The 21,871-nt window shown below is 36.6% G+C and overlaps 1 long non-coding RNA gene across 2 annotated transcripts; it reads right to left on the minus strand.

Moving 5' to 3' along the window:
• Positions 1-252: 252 nt before the first annotated feature.
• LOC126951449 (uncharacterized) lies at positions 253-19,622 on the minus strand. 2 transcript variants are annotated; one of them, XR_007724480.1, is made up of 4 exons: positions 19,088-19,622; positions 18,850-18,974; positions 2,999-3,050; positions 253-2,884 (listed from the first exon to the last, which is right to left on the minus strand). It is a non-coding gene; the product is annotated as an uncharacterized LOC126951449 (long non-coding RNA). The 2 variants fall into 2 exon arrangements; XR_007724479.1 differs by having other exon boundaries at positions 253-3,050.
• Positions 19,623-21,871: the final 2,249 nt, after the last annotated feature.

Raw genomic sequence — 21,871 nt, forward strand, 5'->3', positions numbered from 1 at the left:
GCTCAATTAGACCCTCTGGCTTATCACAAGGACAGAGAGCTTTCTGTATCCCGGGGTTCCTGCCTTGGTGTACCAGAAAACTTAGATCACACATGGGCTTGGAGAATGAGTGCAAGGTGTTATTCAGTGGAAAGAGCCCTCAGCCCATGGGGGAGCCAGAAGGGAGATGGAGTGGGAATGTGGTTTTCCCCTCGAGTCGGGCTGCTCAGTGGCCGGGCTCTCCTCCGACCATCCTGGTCAAACTTAGTGTCGTTCTGCCAGTCGATGGCCTGTCAGTGTTCCGGCACTGTTGGTGTGTTCTTATGCTGATGCATTCCTCTCGACATCCAGCCGCTTGTGTTTTCTTCCGCTGGTGTGTTCCTCTCAGTGTCCAGCTGCTCGTGTCTGTGCTCGTGTCTCGGGGTTTTTACAGGCACAGGATGGGGCATGGTGGGCCAGGGTGGTCTTGGGAAATGCAACATTTGGACGGTAAGGCAGGAGTGTCTGTCCCTACCTATGTCCCTGGGCACAGGCCCAGGACTGGAGCCCTCACCAGGGACCCACCCTTCTCCTCCCAGCACTTCCCTGCCCGCCTCCAGTATCATCATGACACCATCAGATGGTGTTGAACTACACTCAGCACATCCAATAGTAGCCAACTCCAGCCTCCACTTGCATCCAAGAAGTCTAACACCTCCTCAGCTTCTCCTTTGACAACACTGGATCATACGTGGTCATCTGGTATGCTGGTTTCATATGCTGAAGGGCCGAGAGCAGGAAAGAACAGAAGCCCCAGACAGAATTTCTAATAACTATACTGCCAAACCCAAACGACACCAGAGAAAGGATTTGTTTTTCACATGGAGCTCTAAAGTATTTTTCTCAATGCTTATGACTACCCTTTTATCTAAAAGCCTCACTTGGCCACATCAGAGGGTGATTCCCAAGTAGCTGAGACTATTGACCCTAGATTGTACTGGGCCATCTCCCCAGAAGGTCTTCCGTCCTGGGAGCTTCCTGACTCACCTTCTCAAGGAAACAAGCTCCCATGACTACACCCTCATCTATTTTGGTGCACTGTCTTATAGTGGCTATATTCAATGGAGAAATTGCCTGAGGAATTGGAGGATGTCTCAAGATGTCCTTGACACATATCAGTAAGGCAGCTGGGTTATTACTGCAGGTGGAAAAAGACAGGCAGTTGCCTTCCCACCTTCCCACCAGGTGACATGGCCATTTTCTCTATGGAGAAACCAAAAGTAATCAAAAAATGTATTGCCTTCCTTGTCATCATTTTATTATTCCTTTTGCGTATATCTTCTATATAAATGTTAGAATCATCTTATGAGTTTAAATAAAGAACACAGAATACTGATACTTGACTCTAGGGAGAGATCAATATATTGGTAAATATCCTGCATATTTTTGCTAGACATTTTTCTGGTATTTTATATGATACTAGACTATTATCAATGACTTATCTTCATCTTTTCTAGTTGTTTGCTACAAATATAAAAATGCAAATAATTGGCTGTATCTCTCCTTCTTTCTCTCCTCTTTGCCTCCTTCGCATCTTCAACCCTCACTAGAAAGGGGCCAACTGATCTCCACCTCTTCTGTAAGCCATTGACATTTCTCTCCCTCAAATCATTCTTCAGAAACAGCTGTCTGTCTCTACAAGCCCTAATGATATCTCCATCATCAAGTTCAGTGGCCTCGTGTCAGCTCATGTCCATGCCTTTCTCACTTTCTCCGACTTATCTGATATTGTTGACTGGTCTCTTCTCTTGTCTTCTGGTAATCCATTCTCAATTGTGCCCCTTATCTCTCTGACTGCCTTTCACCGGTCTCTAACTCTCTTTCTTAAACGTAGTTCAACTCAGGAGCTCATCCTCTCTCCTGTTCTGGTGCTCAAGTCTTGAGTGTTGATTGTTCTAAATGATTTGAATGAGACTGCAATGGTTTTAACTGGTATTTGTGCTACATCTATGTTTTTACATTCAACCAAGCATATATTATAGAGGATAAAAGGTGAATTTCAAAATAAGGTCTTTAAGGATATTTTGCACTTGGACTAAACATCTACACTTCATGTTACAAATTCACACTCCAGTTCTATTTAGATATATTTTGGTGGGAAGTTTTCAGAAGCATCCAAGACAATCAAATTTTCATTGTTCAAACTGTAATAGGAAATCTAGACTCAACACTCCCCCTCCCCAATTCTAGTCCTTCTATATTCGTGCTACTTTCAATCAAACTGAACTTGGGCATGTCCATCATGATCCTGACTGGAGTCATGAATATTGAGAGAGAGCCATAACAGTCTACACTGGGTGGCCTGAAACATGTCATTCATATGTATGAATACATAGATTTGATTCCCTTTTAGCCAATTTTTGAAACTAAATGAAATGTCAAACAGCAAGGTCTTGCTGTGAACTCTCATGGGGGTGAAATAAGCATGAGAGAATCAAGCTAGGATAGAATTGGAGAGACACATTCCGTTAATTTTTAAATGGTTTCATTTGCCTATTATACTTGTAAATAACATATTTAAACTCAGAATGCTCATGAGGAAAACTTGCCTTCTAATTAATAACTCACATTGGGATAATATTCATGCTTGGAATTTAAAATCTTCTCTCTTGGACTTTTACCAAACATAAGAAATTTTATTCCAAGAGATAATTTTTGCATAATGATGTATTTTCAAAGAAATACAATAATACTCATTACATCTCTTCCAGATGCAATATGCCAGAACCAGCACCATCATTTCAGAGTGATACTGTCACATGCCCACTCAAACAAAATAAAACTTCCATCTGGGCAGATAATTTGGTTAAAATAAGAACTTTACTGATGAGTGCTTGCTTTATGTCTGCAAACTCTTTCCAGAAATCTACAAAGGGGAATGTTACATTTTAGTGCTTATAAATAGAGAGAGCCATCTTCTTTGATTTATTGCTTGTTTGCGATGTTGTTATGTTTACTTGTTAGAAATGACAGTACTTACTGGACATCCTGGATAGTGTCCATGCCAGCAGTTTCACATCCATTAGTCAGGGCTAAAGAAAGTATGAGATACATGAGAATGTCTTAATTGAACTCCAACACAATCATTCTGTTGCTGTTGTCATTTTAACTTTTTCTTCACTTGAAAATATATGAGTGTTATAATTTTATTACAACCAGATTTTTTCCATTTTATCTGTGCTGAGGTCATAAAGGTTGGCTAGCTCTAACCACATTTTCAACTATGAGCTCAATAATATTTGAGAAAGTCTAAATTTTTAACTATCGAACTATAAACCTTTGAAAATGTTTTCAACTTTTAAAATTTTAATCAATTTTCAGAAAATCAAAAGTCAAAAAAATGTTCCAGTGTGAGTTGCCAAAGCTAGAATTCCATCCAGACTGGCATAAACTAAAGTAACTAATGAACTTGAATTAGAACAGAACTGAAAAATGCACTGGTTCAACTCCACGGCACAGCTCCTCTATTTTGTTCTGGGCTCTCTGTTACAAAATAAAATAAAATGCTGAATTTGACTTCAGAGTCTATTTTTATTTAGCATTTCACAACCTTACACACACACACATACACACACTATTGGGCTAGAAATAAAATCCTGCTTTGGTTTGATTTCATGTTGACAAATCGTCACCCATTTATCCCCTAGTCTTTCCCCGGTCAATCTGAAAGAGATATTTTCTCTGTCTCTGTCTCTTTCCCCACCTACTTCCATCAGCATAACCATCACTCCAACCCCCATGTTCATCAATTTTTGTCATTTTTATAATATTTTAATTTTATTTATATCTTTCATATTATTTATGTAGTATACATTCCTAATTTATCATAGTTTTAAAATCTTATCAAAAGAGAATTTATATTTAATATTTTAGCTTTTTTAACTTTCTATGATTCATCCATATTGCATATAGTTTAGTTTACTTATCTTTCTCCTTTTTAAGATTCATTTGCGTGACTATACTACAGTTTATTCATTCATTCTTCTAGAAGAACATTTGAGTTATGCCCAACACTTCTCTATGACTTTTCTCATACATTGTGTTGTGTACAAGGCTTTCTCTTGGGTAGATACGGAATTCCTATGTGGTAGGATGTGTGGATGTCCAGCCCTACACAGTGACATTAACCTGTTTTCTAGAAAGTCTCTATCATATACAAACCTAACAGCAGTGAATAATAGGTCCTCCCCATCCTTCATAAGGAGACACTTTCCAGCTTTGCTAGTCAAATGAATGTGAAATTGGGTCACATTGTGGGTTTGATTTGCATTTTCTTTATCAACAATCATGTTGATTTTTTTCAGACATCTATTAGAAATTAATACTTTCTCTTCTGTGTGTTGAATACCAATGGTTTTTTTGTGTGTGGTTTGTACTTTCTCTAGTGATGTTCAGAATTTTTTAAATTTGTTTTCAATACTGACTTTTCATCAGTTATGTGTTTGTTGAGAACATCTTCTCCTAGTTTTTAAAGTGTCTTTTCATGTTTTTTAATTTTAAAAAATCTTATCTTGAGGCAGGGTCTCACTACGTTGCCCAGGCTGGCCTGGAACTCCTGGGCTCAAGCATTCCTCCCACTTCAGTCCCCACTGTAGCTGGGATTACAGGCAGGTAATGCCATGCGCAGCAGTCTTCATGTTTGGGGAGTGGTTCATGAAAGTTTTCATTTTCAGTACAGTCAATTTTATTAAGTATTATATAGCCTATATTTAAGTATTTTGTTTAAAATGACTTTTGCTATGTAAGGACTAAACTATTTATCCATATTTTCTTGTGAAACTTTTACAGTTTTACTTCTTTTCTTAACTTTTAATTCTGAAATGACTATAAATTCACAGGAAATTGCAAACTTTATAAATAAGTCCCCTCACCCAGTACCCCTCATCCAATTTCTCCCAATGTTTACATCTTCCATAGCTCTGGTACAATATCAAAACCAGGAAATTGGAATTGGTATAGCATAAATATGTTGTTCTGTGTCATTTTATGACATGTGTAAGTTCATATAACCCCACAGCATTCAAGGTGCAGGCTGGCCCACCACCAGCAAGATCTCTGTGCCACCTCTTTATGGCCATACCCGTCATGTCTCACCCATCTCCTTCCCCACCTAAGCATCCCTAATTTCTGGCAAATGTCAATTTATTCTTCACGTTTCTTATCCTGTCACTTTAAGAATGTTATATAAATGCAGTCATACAATGTATGACATTTTAAGATCAACCTTTTTTATTCAGCATAGTACCCTTTAGTTCCATCCTACTTGTATGTATCAATAATTAGTTGCTTTTTATTTCAAAATAGTATGTTATGCTACTAATGTACACAGTTTCTTTAACTATTCATCTGTTGTAGGATGTATTGGTTGTTTTCAGGTTTGAGCTATCACAAATACAGCTGCAATGAACATTCATGGACAGGTTTTTGTATGGACATAAGATTTCATTTCTCTAGGATAAATGCACTAGAATTTGAATGCTAGGTTCAATGAACGGTAAGGGCATACACAAGTTGGGTTTTTGTTTTGTTTTTGTTTTTGTTTTTTTGAGACCGAGTCCTTCTGTCACCAGGCTGGAGTGCAGTGGTGCAATCTTGGCTCACTGCAACCTCCGACTCCCTGGTCCAAGCGATTCTCCTGCCTCAGCCTCCCAAGTAACTGGGATTAGAGGCACGCGCCACTACACCCAGCTAATTTTTATATTTTTAGGAGAGATGGGTTTCACCACGCTGACCAGGATGGTCTCAATCTCCTGAACTAGTGATCCACCGGCCTCAACCTCCCAGAGTGCTGGGATTACAGGCATGAGCCACTGCGCCCAGCCTATACATGTTTTAAAGAAATGGCTGTAGGATTTTAAACTTGCACCAAAAATATGCTATAGGACCCAGTTTCTAACACATCCTCACCAGTGCTTGGTAACAGTCTGCTGGTATCAACATTTTAGCACTTGTAGTGAGGTTTGGAACACTTACCATTATGATCCTTTACCCTGCCCCAATTATAATTAACTGAAACATTTCCTCTACGTGCATTGAGGACCACATCAAACTGTGGTAAGATGCTTGCTTTAGCTGTCAAAAATAATTTTGAAAACTCAAAAGGAGAGAAAAAGTCTATTATTGACCCTCTTGCTCTTTCTTACATGCTTTCATCTGCTCTAATGTCTCAAGAGTCCTTTTATTAAATCATTTTCTTTCTGTTTAGAGAACTTCATTTAGCGATTGCTTTAGGGCAGGTCTGTTGGCAACAAAGTCTCTTAGATTTTCTCATCAGAGAATGTCTTGATTTCCTCTTTATTCCTAAAGAGTATTTTCATTGGGTATAAATTGACAATTCTCTTCCTTCAGCAACTGAAAAATACTGTATCATTTTTTTCCTGACTTCCTTGATTTATGATTTTTTTAAAAATCTGCTTTCATTTGAGTTATGTTTCGCCTGTCATTTCTCACTGATTTTCAAAAATTTTTTTGTCTTTAATTTTCAGAAATTTAGTTATGATGGGTCTTGGAGAGGATTTCCTTAGGGTTATCCTGTTTGAGGTTCACTAGGATTATTGAATCTGTAAGTATATGTCCTTTTGCCAAATTTCAGAAATGTTTCACTGTTACTTTTTCAGTACTTTTTCTAAACATCCTCTTTGTTCTCTCTTTCCAGGGCTCTGATGACACAAATGCCATGTCTTTTATTAGAGTGAGTTCACCAGTCCCTGGGGGTTGGCTCAGTGATTTCAGTGTCTTTTCTCTCTGTTGTTCAGATTGAATAATTTCTTTATTATGCAATCCACTTTCTTATTCACTGAGCAGCTTTCTTAAGTAATTGTATGCCCATGTGGTTTATCTTTGTGTCTCTATTTCTTTGATACTTTTTTGTTTGGGGAGAGTCTTTTTAAGTTTGTTTCAAGACTGTTCGTAATAGCATATTGAAGAATATTTATCACAGTTACTTCAAAATCTTGGTCAGATCATTCTAACATTCTTGTCACTTCATTTTTGCCATATATTAATTGTCTTTTATTCTTCAGCTTGAGATGTTCCTGGTTTTTTATATGACTAGTGATTTTTCTGTTGAAATCTAAACATTTTCTTGTTATGGCATAAGAGTCTGGATCTTACTGAAACCTTTTTGGCTGGCTTTCTGCAACACAGCTGCAGCAGAAGTAGAGGGAATTGCTACCTCATTACGGCCAGGTGGAGCTCCATTGACACCTGAGCCAAGCAAGAGGCTTCCTCTTATTGCTGGGAAGGGTTGGAAGTTTCTGCTCCCTATATGGTCTTCACTGAAATACAGTAGGAATGGTCTGCTTACCAGTGGGCGAACGTGTAAGTCCTGAGCCTCTATTCAGCCTCATCCGATACCACCCTGTGAGTAGAGAAGGGTCCCTCAATCCTGATGGGTTGATGGGGAAGCCCAAGCCCCACGTAGCCTCCACCAACACCAAGGAGGAGTGTGACTACTGGCTGGGAGGGTGAAATACTGGCTCCTTATATGGCCTTCTCAGATACCATCCATGGGGAGCAGGTGTTGAAAGTCCCCAGCACAGCCTTTTGAGGGTGAAAGTCTAGGACCCTCCCAGCCTTTGTTGGTGGAGGAGGGGATGGTGCCATAGTTTTTCCTGTGACGTTCAGTTGCAGTCAAGCAGTTATTGCCTTTCCTGATCCTTTGACTAAAGGGGTCAGGATTTTCTTGAGGTTTTTTGTGTGTGATGGTTGGCATTCTGGGTTCCTGGCTTCTTCAACACCCAATCTGGGACAAATAAGGGGCAAAAAGAGCACCCAGGGAATTCACAAGCAGGCTGTTCTTTGGGGCTTGTGGTTCCCAGCCAGCCAGTCTGTCTCTTTTCTCCATCTTTCAGAGTCTTCTTATGCTTGTTTTATATATAATGTCTAGAATTGTGAAGTCCCAATAGAAAAATGGTGCCTACTCCATTTTCCCAGAAGTACAATCTATAACTTTAGATTCAACAACTGAATCCTTATTTTACTAGAGGTAACTTATGTATTGATATATAAGTGAGGTAGAGCTCCAATTTTAATTTTTTTGTGAATAATATATTTTCCAAGTTCATTTATTGAGCTCTTACTCTTTTCTCCACTAATATTTGCAATATCTATCATATTTTGGGACTGTTTTTCCATCATCGGTTTGTCTATTCCTACACCTTTACCAAACCATCTAAATTACTACAAAATACATGATAAGTTCTGGTTTCTGGAAGTTCAAGTCCTCATGTAGTGTTTTCCTTCACAATTGGCCACTGTAACCTTGGTCCTTTATTCTTCTGTACAAATTTTAGAATCATCTTATCAATTTGTTAGAAGAATACTAACTCTAATAGCTTTCTAATCTATATATAAATTTAGAAATAGTTTAAATATATCATCAGCTATCTTACACATGTTATTAGGTTTTTCCTGACTTGATATTTTGTGAACTTATTGTGAATGATGACTTCTCTTCATTGTTTTTAATTGTTCACTACAAATATAAAAATCTCTTTTATAGTTGTTTTATATGCAGCCAGTTTGCTCAATACAAGTATTATGTTTGATAATGTTTTGTAATCAGATAATTTAGAGGTTTCTATATAAATGTATATAAAATGCAAGTAACATTCCTTGTTCCTCCTTTCCAATCTCTAAACTTATATGGTTGCACTGACTAGAAGTTCCAACACAATGTTGAATAAAATTTGTCATATTAGGCATCCTTAACGCATTCTGAAATTCAAAGGGAAGCTTTCTAAATTTTCCCCATTTAGAAATACGTGTGCTTTATTTTTTTTATATCCTCTACCTGGTTAAGAAAGTTTCCTTATATTTCTAAATTACTAAGATTTAATTTTGACGAAAATCCTACATTTAATTATTAATTCATGGAGACTCATATAAAAAAACTTTTTTCCATATATTGAAATTATCATATTGTTTATCTTCGTAAATCTACAAATGGAATGAATTACATTTATGAATGAATTTTGCAATGAATATTAGACAAAATACAATTTGATCATGAGTATTACCTTTTTACAAAAATTGGTGGAAATATCCATATAGATTTATATAAGTATATGCACACACAAAATTATAAAATACAAGAGAAAAATGATTCTGTGTGACCATTTCTCATAATATTTTTGCCTAGTTTTGATATTAAGATTCCTTGGCCTCAAAGGATTACGTAAGTTTTCCATCTTTTCCAGTTGTTATAAAAATCTGTATAAAACTGATCTCTACCTTGAAAGCTTTGCAGGCCATATGGTCTGATTTATGGAAAGGTGATTGCTTCATATTTAGTTATATAAATATTCAAGTCTTTAATACTTCTCAAATAAATTTTACTTTTTCTTTTCTTCTATTTATTTTAATGCCATTTGTTCTTCTTTTTCCAGTTTTCTAAAATGAAAATTAAGAGCAATGATTTGAGATATATTATTTTTGCTTATAAAGATGCTTAGTGTTACAAATTTTCTATTAAGTACTGCTTTAGCAGCACTCTCCAAATTTTGATATATTGATTTTTCATTTGAAATTCATTTGAATTTCATTCATATGAATTATTTAGTGATGTGTTTTTCATTCCAAATACTTAAAGGTTTTCTGGAGATCCTTACTTTTTAGATTTCCAAATTTATTCTATTTTAGTCAGAAAAATATACTTTAAGTGATGAATTATTTCAAAGTTATGTAGACTTATGTCACATCCTGGAATATGGCCTATCTTTGAAAACATGTTATGTGTTTTGGAAAAATGTGTGTTACATTGTTTTAGGGTAAAATGTTCTATAAATGTCAAACAGGTCAAGTTGATTGATGGTTAATTGTTAAATTCTCTGTATCCTCACTTATTTTCTGTCTATTTGCTTCTTCCAGTACTGAAAGGGTATATTGAAATATTCAACTATGATTGTGGATATTTCTATTTCTACTTTAATAAATTTTGCCTAGAGTGTTTTGAAGCATTTTTTGGTCAATTTAAACGTGCTGTATTCTCTTGACAAATCCACTCTTTCATCATTAAAAATGGCCTCCTTCGTTCCTGGCAATGTTCTTTGCTGTGAAATCTATTTAGCTGTTTCAGTTTTCTCTTAATTAGTGTTACTTTAACTTGTTTGTATCTTTATATTTCAAGCATGTTTTCTCTATGCAACATATGGATAAGTTTTGCTTCTCACATCTAACCCAACAATCTCCATGTTTTAATTGAGGCTTGCACAATTTACATTCAGTGTAATATTACCAATGGTTAGGCTTAAGTCTACTGTCTCACTATCGTCATTTCTTATCCCCTTTCTTGTTTTGCCTTCTTTAGAGTTAATTGAATGCTTTTATGATTTTATTTTATCTTCTTTACTGGATTATTGGCTAACGATCTTTTTTTATATTTTAGTGGTTTCTTTAAGGTTTGTGGTATACATCTTTAACTTACTATAGTCTATCATCATATATTATACCACTTCGTGTATAGTATATAACCTTCCAGCAATATACTATTCTCCATTCCCAACCTGTGTGTTTTTAATGTCAAACATTTTATTTTTACAATGTTATGAATCCCTCACTAAATTGCTACTATTTCTGTTTAGACAATTATATTTTTAATTATTTCTTTTTAATTGACAAATAATAATTATGCATATTTATGGAATACAATGTGATACTTTGATCTATGTATACACTGTAGAAAGATTCAATCAAGCTAATTGACATACTCGTCACCTCACCAAAGTCATTTTTTGGGGTGAGAGTGTTAAAAATTAATTCTTTTAGCTACTTTGAAACACAAAATATATTATTATTAATTGGGGTCACCATGTAACACAATAGATCACTAAAACTTATTCTTCCAGTTTAACTGAGCTTGTACCCTTTGATTAACATCTTCCCTTTCCTCATCCCTCCTCCCCGTCTAGTGTCTGCTAACCATCCTTCTGTTCTCTTTCTCTCAGATAAACTTTTTTAGATTCCGCATGTAAGTGAGATCATATTTGTCTTTTTGTGCCTGTCTTATTTCACTTAGGATAATGTTCTTCACTTTCATCAATGTTGCTGTGAACAGCAGAATCTCCTCCTTTTTTAACACTATAGAGTATTCCATTGGGTATAAATGCCACATTTTCTTTGTACATCCATTCATTAACGAACACTTAGGTCGCTTTTATATCTTGGCTATTGTGAGTAATGCTGAAATGAACATGGGCATGCAGGTATCTCTTGGACACACCAATTTCAATTCCTTTGCTTATATCTTATACACTGAACAAATTATCTGAAAAAAATTAAGATACCTATCTCACTTATGATAGCATCAAAGAATAACATAAAATATTTAGGAGTAAACTTAAGAAGATGCTTTTACTGTACAATAAAAATTATAAAACATTGATGAAAGAATTGAAGACACAAATACATGAAAACATATTCCATGTTCATGGGTTGAAAACATTAATATTGTTAAAATGTCCATACTGTCCCCAGCAAGCTACAGATTCAACACAATTCCTATCAAAATTTCAATGTTATTTTTACAGAAATAAAAACTATTCTAAAATTTATGTGGAACTCAAATAGCCAACGCAATCTTGAACAAAAACAATAAAACTGGAGGCATCACACTCCCTGATTTCAAAATATAAAGCTATTGTAATCAAAACAGCATAGTACCGCATAAAAACAGACACATCAACCAACAGAATAGAATAGAAAGACCAGAAGTATTTACAACCAGTTGATTTTTTACAAGGGTACCAAGAGCACACAATGGAGAAAGAACGGTGTTTTAACAAATTGTGTTGGGAAAACTGAGTATTCACATGTAGAACAACAAAATTGGACTCCTACCTCACACCATATACAAAAATCAACTCAAAATGGATAAAAGATTTAAACATAAGATGTGAAACTCTAAAACTACTTGAAGAAAACATAAGGGGATATCTCCACAACAATGGTATTGGCAATAATTTCTTGGAAAGGACTGCAAAAAGAACAGACAACAAAAGCCAAAATAGAGAAATCAGATTGCATAAAACTAAAAAGCTTTTCCACAGCAAAAGAAACAACAGATTGAAGAGACAACCCATGTACTAGGAGAAAATATTTGTAAATCATACATCTAACAAGGGACTAATATCCAAAATATATGAGAAACTCAAACAACTCAATAGCAAGAAAATAAAACACCTTTCTAAAAAACAAAGGATCTAAACAGACTCCTCTCTTTTTTTTTTTTTTTTTTTTTAGACAGAATCTTGCTCTGTTGCCCAAGCTGGAGTGCGGTGGCGCGATCTCGGCTCACTGCAACAGACTCCTCTCAAAAGAAGAGATACAAATGGCCAAAAGACTTATGAAAGAAGCTCAACATCTCTAATCACCAGGGAAATGCAAATTAAAACCACAGTGAAAAATCACCCCATAGAATGGCTAATATAAAAAAGATGAAAGATAACAAGCAGTGGTGAGGATGTGGAGAAAAGGGAACCTTGCACACTATTTGTGGAAATACAAATTAGTACAGCCATTTTGGAAAATAGTATCAAGGTACCTCAAAAAAATAGAATTCTATAAATAGAATTACTACATAATCCAGCAATTTTACTTCTGGAAAACTGTCAATTATATTTCAAAGAGACTTAAGTAATAAGTGGAAAATTTTATGTATTTATTCATGTAATTCCAATTTCAATAGTTTTTTTGTTAATTTTATAGATCCATATTTCCATCTGGTAGAATATTCTTCCTGCCTGAAGGATTTTCTTTAACATTTCTTATATGTCTGCTGGTAACAGATACTTTCTGCTTTTGTATGTCTGAAAAAGTCTTTATTTAGCTTCATTTTTGACATATTTTCAACAAGTATAGAATTCTCACTTGGCATGTTGGACTTCTGTTGTTGCTGTACTTTAAAAAATGTTCTCATGCTGTTTTCTTACTTACATGGTTTCCAATAAGAAATCTGCTGTCATCCTTATCACTGCTGGTCTGAACATAATGCACCTTTTTTCAAGCTGTTTTTCCTAGTTGTTATTAGCAGCTAGTGTGTCTTATTTTTCCTTCACCACTGGTTTTGAGCAAACTGGTTATGATATACTTTAGTTTTGTTTTCTTCATTTTTCTTATACTTAAATTTATTTAGCTTCTTAAATGTGTGGATTTGTAGTTTCTATCAAACTTGGAAAATTTTTGACTATTCAATATTTTTAAGCTCCTCCCCTCTGTCCTCTCAGGCACTTCAATCACACATATATGTGGCTACTTGCAGTTGTCCCACAGTTCTCTGAGGCTCTGTTTATTTCCTCTCTACCAGTCATATTTTCTTACTTATTTGCATGCCTTGTAATTTTTATTAAATTTCATACACTGTGAATTTTGCTTTGTTGGGAGCTGGATATTTCTGTATTCCTATAAATATTCTTGAGTTTTGAGCAGTTAAATCTTGTGGAAACAATTTGAAACTCTGGGGTTTAATATTCTTTAGTTGTGACCAGAATAGTGCCCAATCTAGAGCTAAATATTTCCCTCTATTGAGGCACAGCCTTCTTGTGTACTCTACCTAATTCTTAATGAATCTCATGCCTTTCCAGGCTGTCTGATGGAATTAATATTCTTTGCAGCCAAGTGCGAGTATTGGGTACTGTTGCTTTTCATCCTTCCAGATGCTTCTTTCCTTGGCGTTGGGTAGTTTTCTGCAATCAGGGATTTTGTGAACACATTGTATACCATCTGCAAGTTGCCAGAGTTCTTTCTGTGTGCCCTTTCTTCTCTCAAGCACCAAGTTGAGCAAATTCTAGCCACTTTGTTACCACTGACTCTCAGCTTCATCTCTTCAACTCAGAACTCCACTAGGCTGTCTGGGTTCCCTCTTCCTGCCCCTGATCCTGGAAACCCTCTCAAGGTGGTAAGCTAGAGAAATTATAGGGCTCACCTTGTTCTATTCCTATCTCTCAGAGATGATGGTCATTTAGTGCCTGATATTCAGTGTCTTAAAACACATTGTTTTATATGTTTTGCTAATTTGTTTTGTTTCAGGCAAGAGGCAAACATACACTCCATTACTTTCCCCTGCCCCAAAACAAAATTCAGTACATCCTCACTACATTTTTGATCTTGGATTTTTAATACGACTTAAAATATGTATTTAATGCATTTTGTTTGTTGTCCTTTGAAAGAAAGTTATTTCCCAAAAATGTGATTGATTCTATCCACTATGTCAAATAATTGCTTTAAGTTCTATGTGTAAAAGGTTAAAGAATCTCATTGGATTCGAACAAATCCCATGGCAGAATACATTTTATTAGATATATATTCTACTAGATGCCATTTCAAATATATACACAAGATATATATTACTAAATATAAGAGAAAGATATATGTATGAAACAAAATGACATGGAAAACATAAAATATAACAGAGATGCAGAAAAAGAAAATTAAGGAGATGATAAGCAGTGATCATGATAAGACAGGAAGAAATTTAAGGAAAGATTGCTTAATAGCATGAAGAACAATATCTTGTTTTGATAAAAGTATGACACAGATATACCAGTCATGAACGAGTTGCTGGGAATGAGAAGAAACAAAAATCTTGTTGAGCATCAGGAAAGCTCTAAAATTAAGAATCTGACAAAGAGAAAGGAGGCTGTCATTACTAGTCATAATGAGTCCAAATCAATCATGATGCATTGCCTGGGGGCTGGGCGCGTTCCTGTCTCTCACAGAATCAAGGTTCTTTAGCAAAGAATAGTGAGAAAATTAGAAAGGCAACCAACAGTGCCACAGGAGCAGAGCCCTCAGAGTCCAAAGTGCATGGTGGATAATGATAAGGGGGACTCCCCTCACCCTCTGAAACACTGTCTGAGGTAGTGTTGTCACAAAAATATTCTTTTTGCCTCAAATGCACTACACATTTTTTAAATTCAAGTGTTCTTATTACAGATTTTTCTCATGTTGCTCCACCCTGCACTCCACAGCACTCAGAGTCGTCAAATGTCATACAGCTCGTCTGGCAGATAGTCCTGCACTCATAATCATCTCTCCAAAGACCAGCACTACTTTCTGCAGGGCTGTGCTCATTTTGAAGCTTCTTTTTCCTTCCAGAAACTTCTAAGTCCCTCACATAGTTACTTCTAATCTACTAAGTGGATGTCAAGCTTAATGGAGTTTAAAGAGCATCAATTTTAGATTTAGCAAACTGGGTTTGAACCTTGCTTACATCATCTCACAGCTGGTGAACTGGCACACATAACCTGTTTTCTCACATAAAACTAAGATATAAGATCCATCCTTTAGAAATGCCTGATACACAGGGGGAAAAATGGATAAGTGTTGGCCATGATTGTTAGAAAAATATCCACTTCACTCTAGTGCATGGGTTCTATGCGCAATATGCATTGTGCATCTTAGCTTTTATGATTTGTTTCAGAACATATTCAAATTAGATGTTCTTTTAAGTATATGTATTTTGCCACAGAATGGGAGTGGAGAAAGCAAATAAAATTTGGAATGACATGAACAGAAAAATTTGTCAAGAAGTATTTCAAAAAAATTGAATCGTAATGTATTTATGAAAATTTCAGTCAAAATAGCCAGTGGTAAGAATTAGAGTTGAAAGCACCTACCCATTACACACAGGAGTAGAATGCTCACTTAAGGAGACAATGCAAAGCCAAATGAAATAAATAAATGCAAGTTATCACAGTCCCTAGGGTTTTAAAAAATCCTTCTTTTTTTCCAAATTAAATCCTGTTTATGTCCTTGGGAATGAGTCAAACACACAATGCTGAGACAAGTAAAAAGAATTCAGTGTTTATTTCCCACTGGTATGTGTTGAGTCATTACCGGTGGTAAATAACTCTTTCACATGAATTATCCATAAAAGATCGAGGAAAATTAAGTACTGACAAGGTTTCAATTACCAATCATTAAATCAAGAAAAATTTTCTATTATTCCATTTCTTCTTAATTAACTCTATCATATCTGACTTAATGGTTCTCAACTTTGTGCCTTCAAGATAACAAATAAGGGGTTACTCTGTGCTCCTGATGAAGTTAAATGTTATTCTGTGTATCCCAGTATTTTGTTCCTCCTGATTTCTGAGATGTTAGATTTAGAATTCCTAAATGTCTGATGTTAGAATTATTACTCCCATATTACAGATAATAAACTGAAGCTCTCCAATCTCAGCAGCATCACGGGACATATAGCTAATACATAGAGGGCTGGCATCTGTATCCAGGTGTGCTTAATTACTCCACCTCACTATTCACAGGGTAGTGGTTCCATTTATTATGAACAAAACACGAGTCTATTTTTTCTTACACTAGATGCTATGGGTTAAATTGTGCTCCTCACCAAAAAAATGCATACATTAAATTTATAACCACCAGTACCTCAGAATATGTTCTTATTTGGATACAGGGTCTTCGAAGAGGTAATCAAGTTAAATAAGATCATTAGGCTTCACCTTAATCCAATATGACTAGCACGTTTATTAAAATAAGAGATTTAGACACATATACACAGAAAGAAGATGTGAAAAGAACGAGAAGATAGCCATCTACAAACCAAGGACAGAGGCTTTACAAGGAACCAGCCCTGCCAGCACCTTGATCTTGGAGATTTCAGCCTCCAAAACTGAAAGAGAATAAATTTCTGTTGCTGCAGTCACCCAGGCCATGGTACTTTGTTAAGTACCTAGCAAGCTAATGTATTTCCATCATATTTATGACAAGCTTATACACTTCCATTGCATTTACTACAGCATCTTGATATGCATTTATTGAAGTCATTGATTTAAACGACACTGCATGCCACAGGGACCAGGAGAGCCCCAGATCTCACCACTAGAGACTCAGTCACTAGACTGATGTGGGTGTCACAAAGAGATGTGCTCTGAAAATGGCTCATTTCTCATCCTTGCTCTGCCATCTCAGCTGGCTCCTTTCTGCGTTTGTGTATGCCTGGTATATCCCCAACCACAGTCTACCCTCTGTGAGGGAATATAACATGTATGTGTCATTCTCTCTCACTACAGAGTGGTTACTTAAAGGTAAAAGGCCCAAGATTAATTTATCTCTAAATCTCAGGCAGATATTCGTCCTGAGCACATCAGTTACTAGAGACACACTGCATTGAATTAAGTTAATACTCATGGTATGTTAAAGCTGAAATAATACTTAAAGATCTTCTAGTTTTTGGAGAGCAAAACTGGGTCCAAGTGGACTGAAATGGTATATTTCTTCAGCAATTGGCCAAAAGAAATCTGACCCTCAGAATATCTGCTTCCAATTACCTCTTACTCTCTATATGCATCTCTCTCAAATTTAGCATACTATTTTGCATTTAGGTTTAGTTGACTTGTTCTTACAAATTTGTTGGTTTTTACATTTGTTTATGGATGATAAACTTCTCCCTTTTCCCCTTTGTCTGTTTCTGTGAGTTATTTTTAAACCTGGATTGTAGTAAGGGAAATTCCTTGGAAAATAATTCTTAGGAAAACTGGCTCTGATTACTTTCTATTGAGAAGTCTATTGACCACAGCAATCCCCATGGCTGTGCTCAAAGATGCATTGTATACCAAAAGACATTCCATTCCACATGGTCACATTAAGGAACATTGGTTTTGTCATTCTCTGTCATTTTCCTTCCGTTTTCATGTTACTCAATGATGTTCTTTGCTTTCCCCCACAGGAACAGCTAACAAATATCATGAGATAGTTTTACTTAAGAAAGTAGTTTGCAATTCCAGGAATTACCAAATGTCTGAATCAGCATATTAAATACACTCAGACCACATTCTCTGAGTACCAGTATTTTTTTTTGGTCCCCAGTTGACTGCCTTAGGTCAAGAAGGGTTGAATTGAATTAGAAGAAGTAGGAAAAGGAGGAAAAAGGAAATGGTATTTTAAGTAGAGGGGAGGACATGAGCAATGGGATGGGGTGACAAAGTTGCACACAAGTGAAGGAGCAACACAGGAGGGGTGGGGAGGCGGGGTACCAGCAGGAAGAGCTCTGAAGGAGGGCCCAGCTAGAGTTTATGCTATATATTACAGGTAACAGGAACCAGAAAAGTGTGTGGGAAGAGTGACATGATTGGGCCTTGTGTGGGAAATATATTGGAGCAATTGCACTTCTCGTTTGAGGAGGGAGTACAGGGTAGGCAGAAAGATGAAACCAAAGGCTTTAGTAGTAATCCAGATGAAAACAGATAATGGTTAGAAATCGGGCTTCGTAATGAGCAAAGAAGCAGATAAAACCAGGACCATATCAGAATTAAAATGAACCAGAGTTAGTGAAAAGATGGGATTGTAAGAGAGATGGCTGTGGGATGTTTTCATCCCACAGAAGGGATGCCTCAGGGTGGGGGTGCCACTGGCTGAGATACTGACTGCGAGCAAAGCAATACATTTTAGGGAGGGTGACAGATCTATTCTGAGCTGTGGTGGAATGTCCTGGTAGAAATGTCATGCAGGCAGATGAAAGTTTTCACATGGTGTCACAAGAAAGCTTGGGTCACAGGTGTATACTTGTCATTTATGAGATGAAGATGTGAAGTCAAGAGAGAGGCTGAGCTAACCTGGAAAGATACACAATGTGGAAAGGGAAGAAGCTAGAGTCCGAAATCTAAGGACAGTGCCACTTAAAAGGTATGTTGAAAGGAAAGACGGGGAAAAGGGAAGAGGAGAAGAACTGAAAAAAACAAAACCAGAGTTTTATACACCAAAGTAAAGAGAGTTTCATGAAGAAAAGTACGATCAGAATTGTAAGTTGATATGGGAAAGTTGAATACGAGAAAGAATGAAAAGAAGCGGAATAATCAGAAAATCATTAGTTACCTCTGAGGAAGCATTTCCAGTCCCATGGTTATGTGATAAGGTATAGAGATCGGCCTCAGTTTTGTTGAGAATCCAGGAGGAAATCAGCAGAGGCAGCATATGTAGGGAATTCTTTCAGAAGTTTTCTATAAATTGATATAAAAGCAAATTGCAACAAAATGCATTCGAATGTAGGGAGACCAAAGCAAATATAGAGGCCACCATATAAAGGAGTGAATGGTAGCACCACATGATGTACCTGAGTCAAACTTGGGAGAACTTTCTTCCTCTTCTTCTGTATGTGTTCCTTTAAAAAATCTTCAAAGGTTATTACACTATTAAAGATTTGCTACAATCTTCGGGAGTTCTTCAGCTAATCAATCACATTTTCCTTTGCAAGTCACGTGTCAGAAAATTTACACTTTGTTAACACAAGTAATATTCTTCACCGGGGGATAACTTAATCCAGCTTCTCTCAATTGCCCCTTTGCCATCCTCAGATATATCCAATCATGAGTCACTTTTTGCTCAACTGGTACTCCTGATAGGTTCAAGAGATTTTTCTACATAAAGTGGCTCTATGTTTTGAGATCCTGTGGCCAAATCTGCCTTTTCCTTATCCATGACCAGCTCTAAATAGGAGTACCTGGTGTCTGTAGCAGGGTCCCCGGGGGCGGGGGGTGTTGGCAGCCAGTGAGGACAAAGCTGGCAAGGGCTAGCAGTAACCAGCCAACGGGTCCTACCATCTGAGTTCCTATGACAAGTTCCCCACCTACACGATGAGGTGTTTTAGAGCTGTGGTCAAACGTTTTATATAAACAAGAGCTGAGACCACAAACTATTAAGTGCAACATGTCAGTTAATAATTATTTAGTGTCCAATGCCAAGAAAGTGCTTCTCACACAGAGTGTCCTTGAAAAGAGAACCATGATATTTACAATGCCAAGAGGACTTGTGAAGCAAGGCTATGTGCCAAGCAAGTACGCATGTGCAGATTGGGCTAGGCCAAGTTTGGCTCCATTTAGAATAAAAGCTTTGTCTTTCTCTGCTTCTACTATATGCAACAACTATTTTATTTGGTTGTTTTATTAGCAAGTAAGCAGAGCTGCAGAAAAGATTAATGCCATTTGTATGACTTTTCTTTATTGCAGTTATTAAGAACAATTCTTTCCTTATCTTTAGTGGTATTTGTATTTTTATGTTACATATTTTTTTAATTTTGAAACTACAGAAAATATTACCTGTAGCATAATAAATACATTAAGATTACTTAAAATCCCATTATTGGAGAAAAGCACTTTTAACATTATGTTCCAGTATTAATACATAGGAAAAAGATATAAAAATACCAACCAAAAAGATTTCCATAGAAATTATTTAGTGGCTACACAGCATTTCATTGTTTGGATGTGTCATATTTTATTTTAAAAATCCTCTGTTGCTGGATATTTATGCTGAATTCAACTTATTACTATTTTTAACAACACTGAGAAAACTTTTACATATATATATTCATATATGGCACAAAATTTCCTTGACATACTTTTGATAAACGGGATTGTTCAAATGGATTAGCAATATTTCAAATCAGATAATAAATGGTGTTTGTAAAGCACTTACTGATAAGATACAATTCCTAAAGTGTATTTTCAAACTCAGACATATATTTAACTACCCTCCACCTATGAAACAAAACAGAAAACAGAGTGGAAAATCGTGCTAAGATTAAACATATTTCTCATTTATTGCCTGACCTAATTTGGTCAGTCACCTCTAGTTACCTTTAACAGTTTGAAGTCTGCGAGAAAGGCCTTTGACTCATGCTTCTTTCTTTAATGAAATGATTTCTTCCCTTTTTAAATTGTAAGCCTTGTTTGATGATAGAGCAAAGGTTTTTCTAGAGGAAGACAGCTGCTCACCAGTGTCACTGATCCTGGTTCTATTTTCTAGCATGAGGGGCAATTATCAAAGATAATTCACCACAAACAGTCTATTTTTGTTATTAATCCACTTTCACAGGGTGGGGAAATAAAGATAAACTAAGGACGAATCTATAAATCATTTACATTTTTCTTCTTTATTAGGACAGAATCCATGACCAAATCATCTTGGAATCCTGCAGAGTTCCTGGTGCTTAATACTAACTCCATTTGGACCTTAATCACTTCATTTGATCATTGCAATAGCCCTGTAATATTGGAAAAGGCAGATATCATTTTTCCCATTTTGCCAATGAAAATGAAAGACTGACAGGGCAGAAATGCAATGAGGCTAGCCAGGCTAAGAAGGGGGGCACATTTTTTTTGTAAGAAAGCAACAGAGAATTCTCTCTGGCTGGGAAAGAAGAGATGTATAAACAAGAACAAGGAAACTGTTGCTTATCAGATCCACAAAGCCCAGAGGATTTAATTCAGGCCAGTGCTACTATTGCAGGTCAGATTACAAGGAAGAGTGTTAAGAGGGAAAATATGTTGAGGTTTTTGCCCTGGCTATTTGTGTAATGTCCACGTAAAGATGTGATTAAGCTCTGTACGTGTGACACTACCTCTTACTGTACAATCAGAACTTCAATCAGAGTCATTATGAAGCATCTGTCTTGAGGGTATGACTTTTAAGTCTAGGTGTAATGAGGCTGCAATGATCTATGGCAGGGGTTTCCAACCCCCAGGCCACAGTACTGGTCCATGGCCTGTTAGGAACTGGTCCACAGAACAGGAGGTGAGCAGAGGTGAGTGAGCATTACCGCCAGAGCTCCGCCTCCTGTCAGATCAGCACCGGCATCAGATTCTCATAGGAGCACAAACCCTATTGTGAACTGCAGGATCTAGACTGAGCCCTCCTTATGAGAATCTAACTAATGCCTGATGATCTGAGGTGGAACAGTTTCATCCCGAAACCAACCCCCTATCCCTGGTGCCAAGAAGTTTGGGGACCGCTTCTCTGTCGTGTCAGCCATCATACACCTGGTGTGGTGGGCAGTATGGTGGACTTGGGGGGACAGAAACCAAACCTGAGAAGTTCATGTTTATTTCAGTTATTTAAA

The sequence above is a fragment of the Macaca thibetana genome, chromosome 3, assembly GCF_024542745.1.
Source record: "Macaca thibetana thibetana isolate TM-01 chromosome 3, ASM2454274v1, whole genome shotgun sequence".
Lineage (NCBI taxonomy): Eukaryota > Metazoa > Chordata > Mammalia > Primates > Cercopithecidae > Macaca > Macaca thibetana.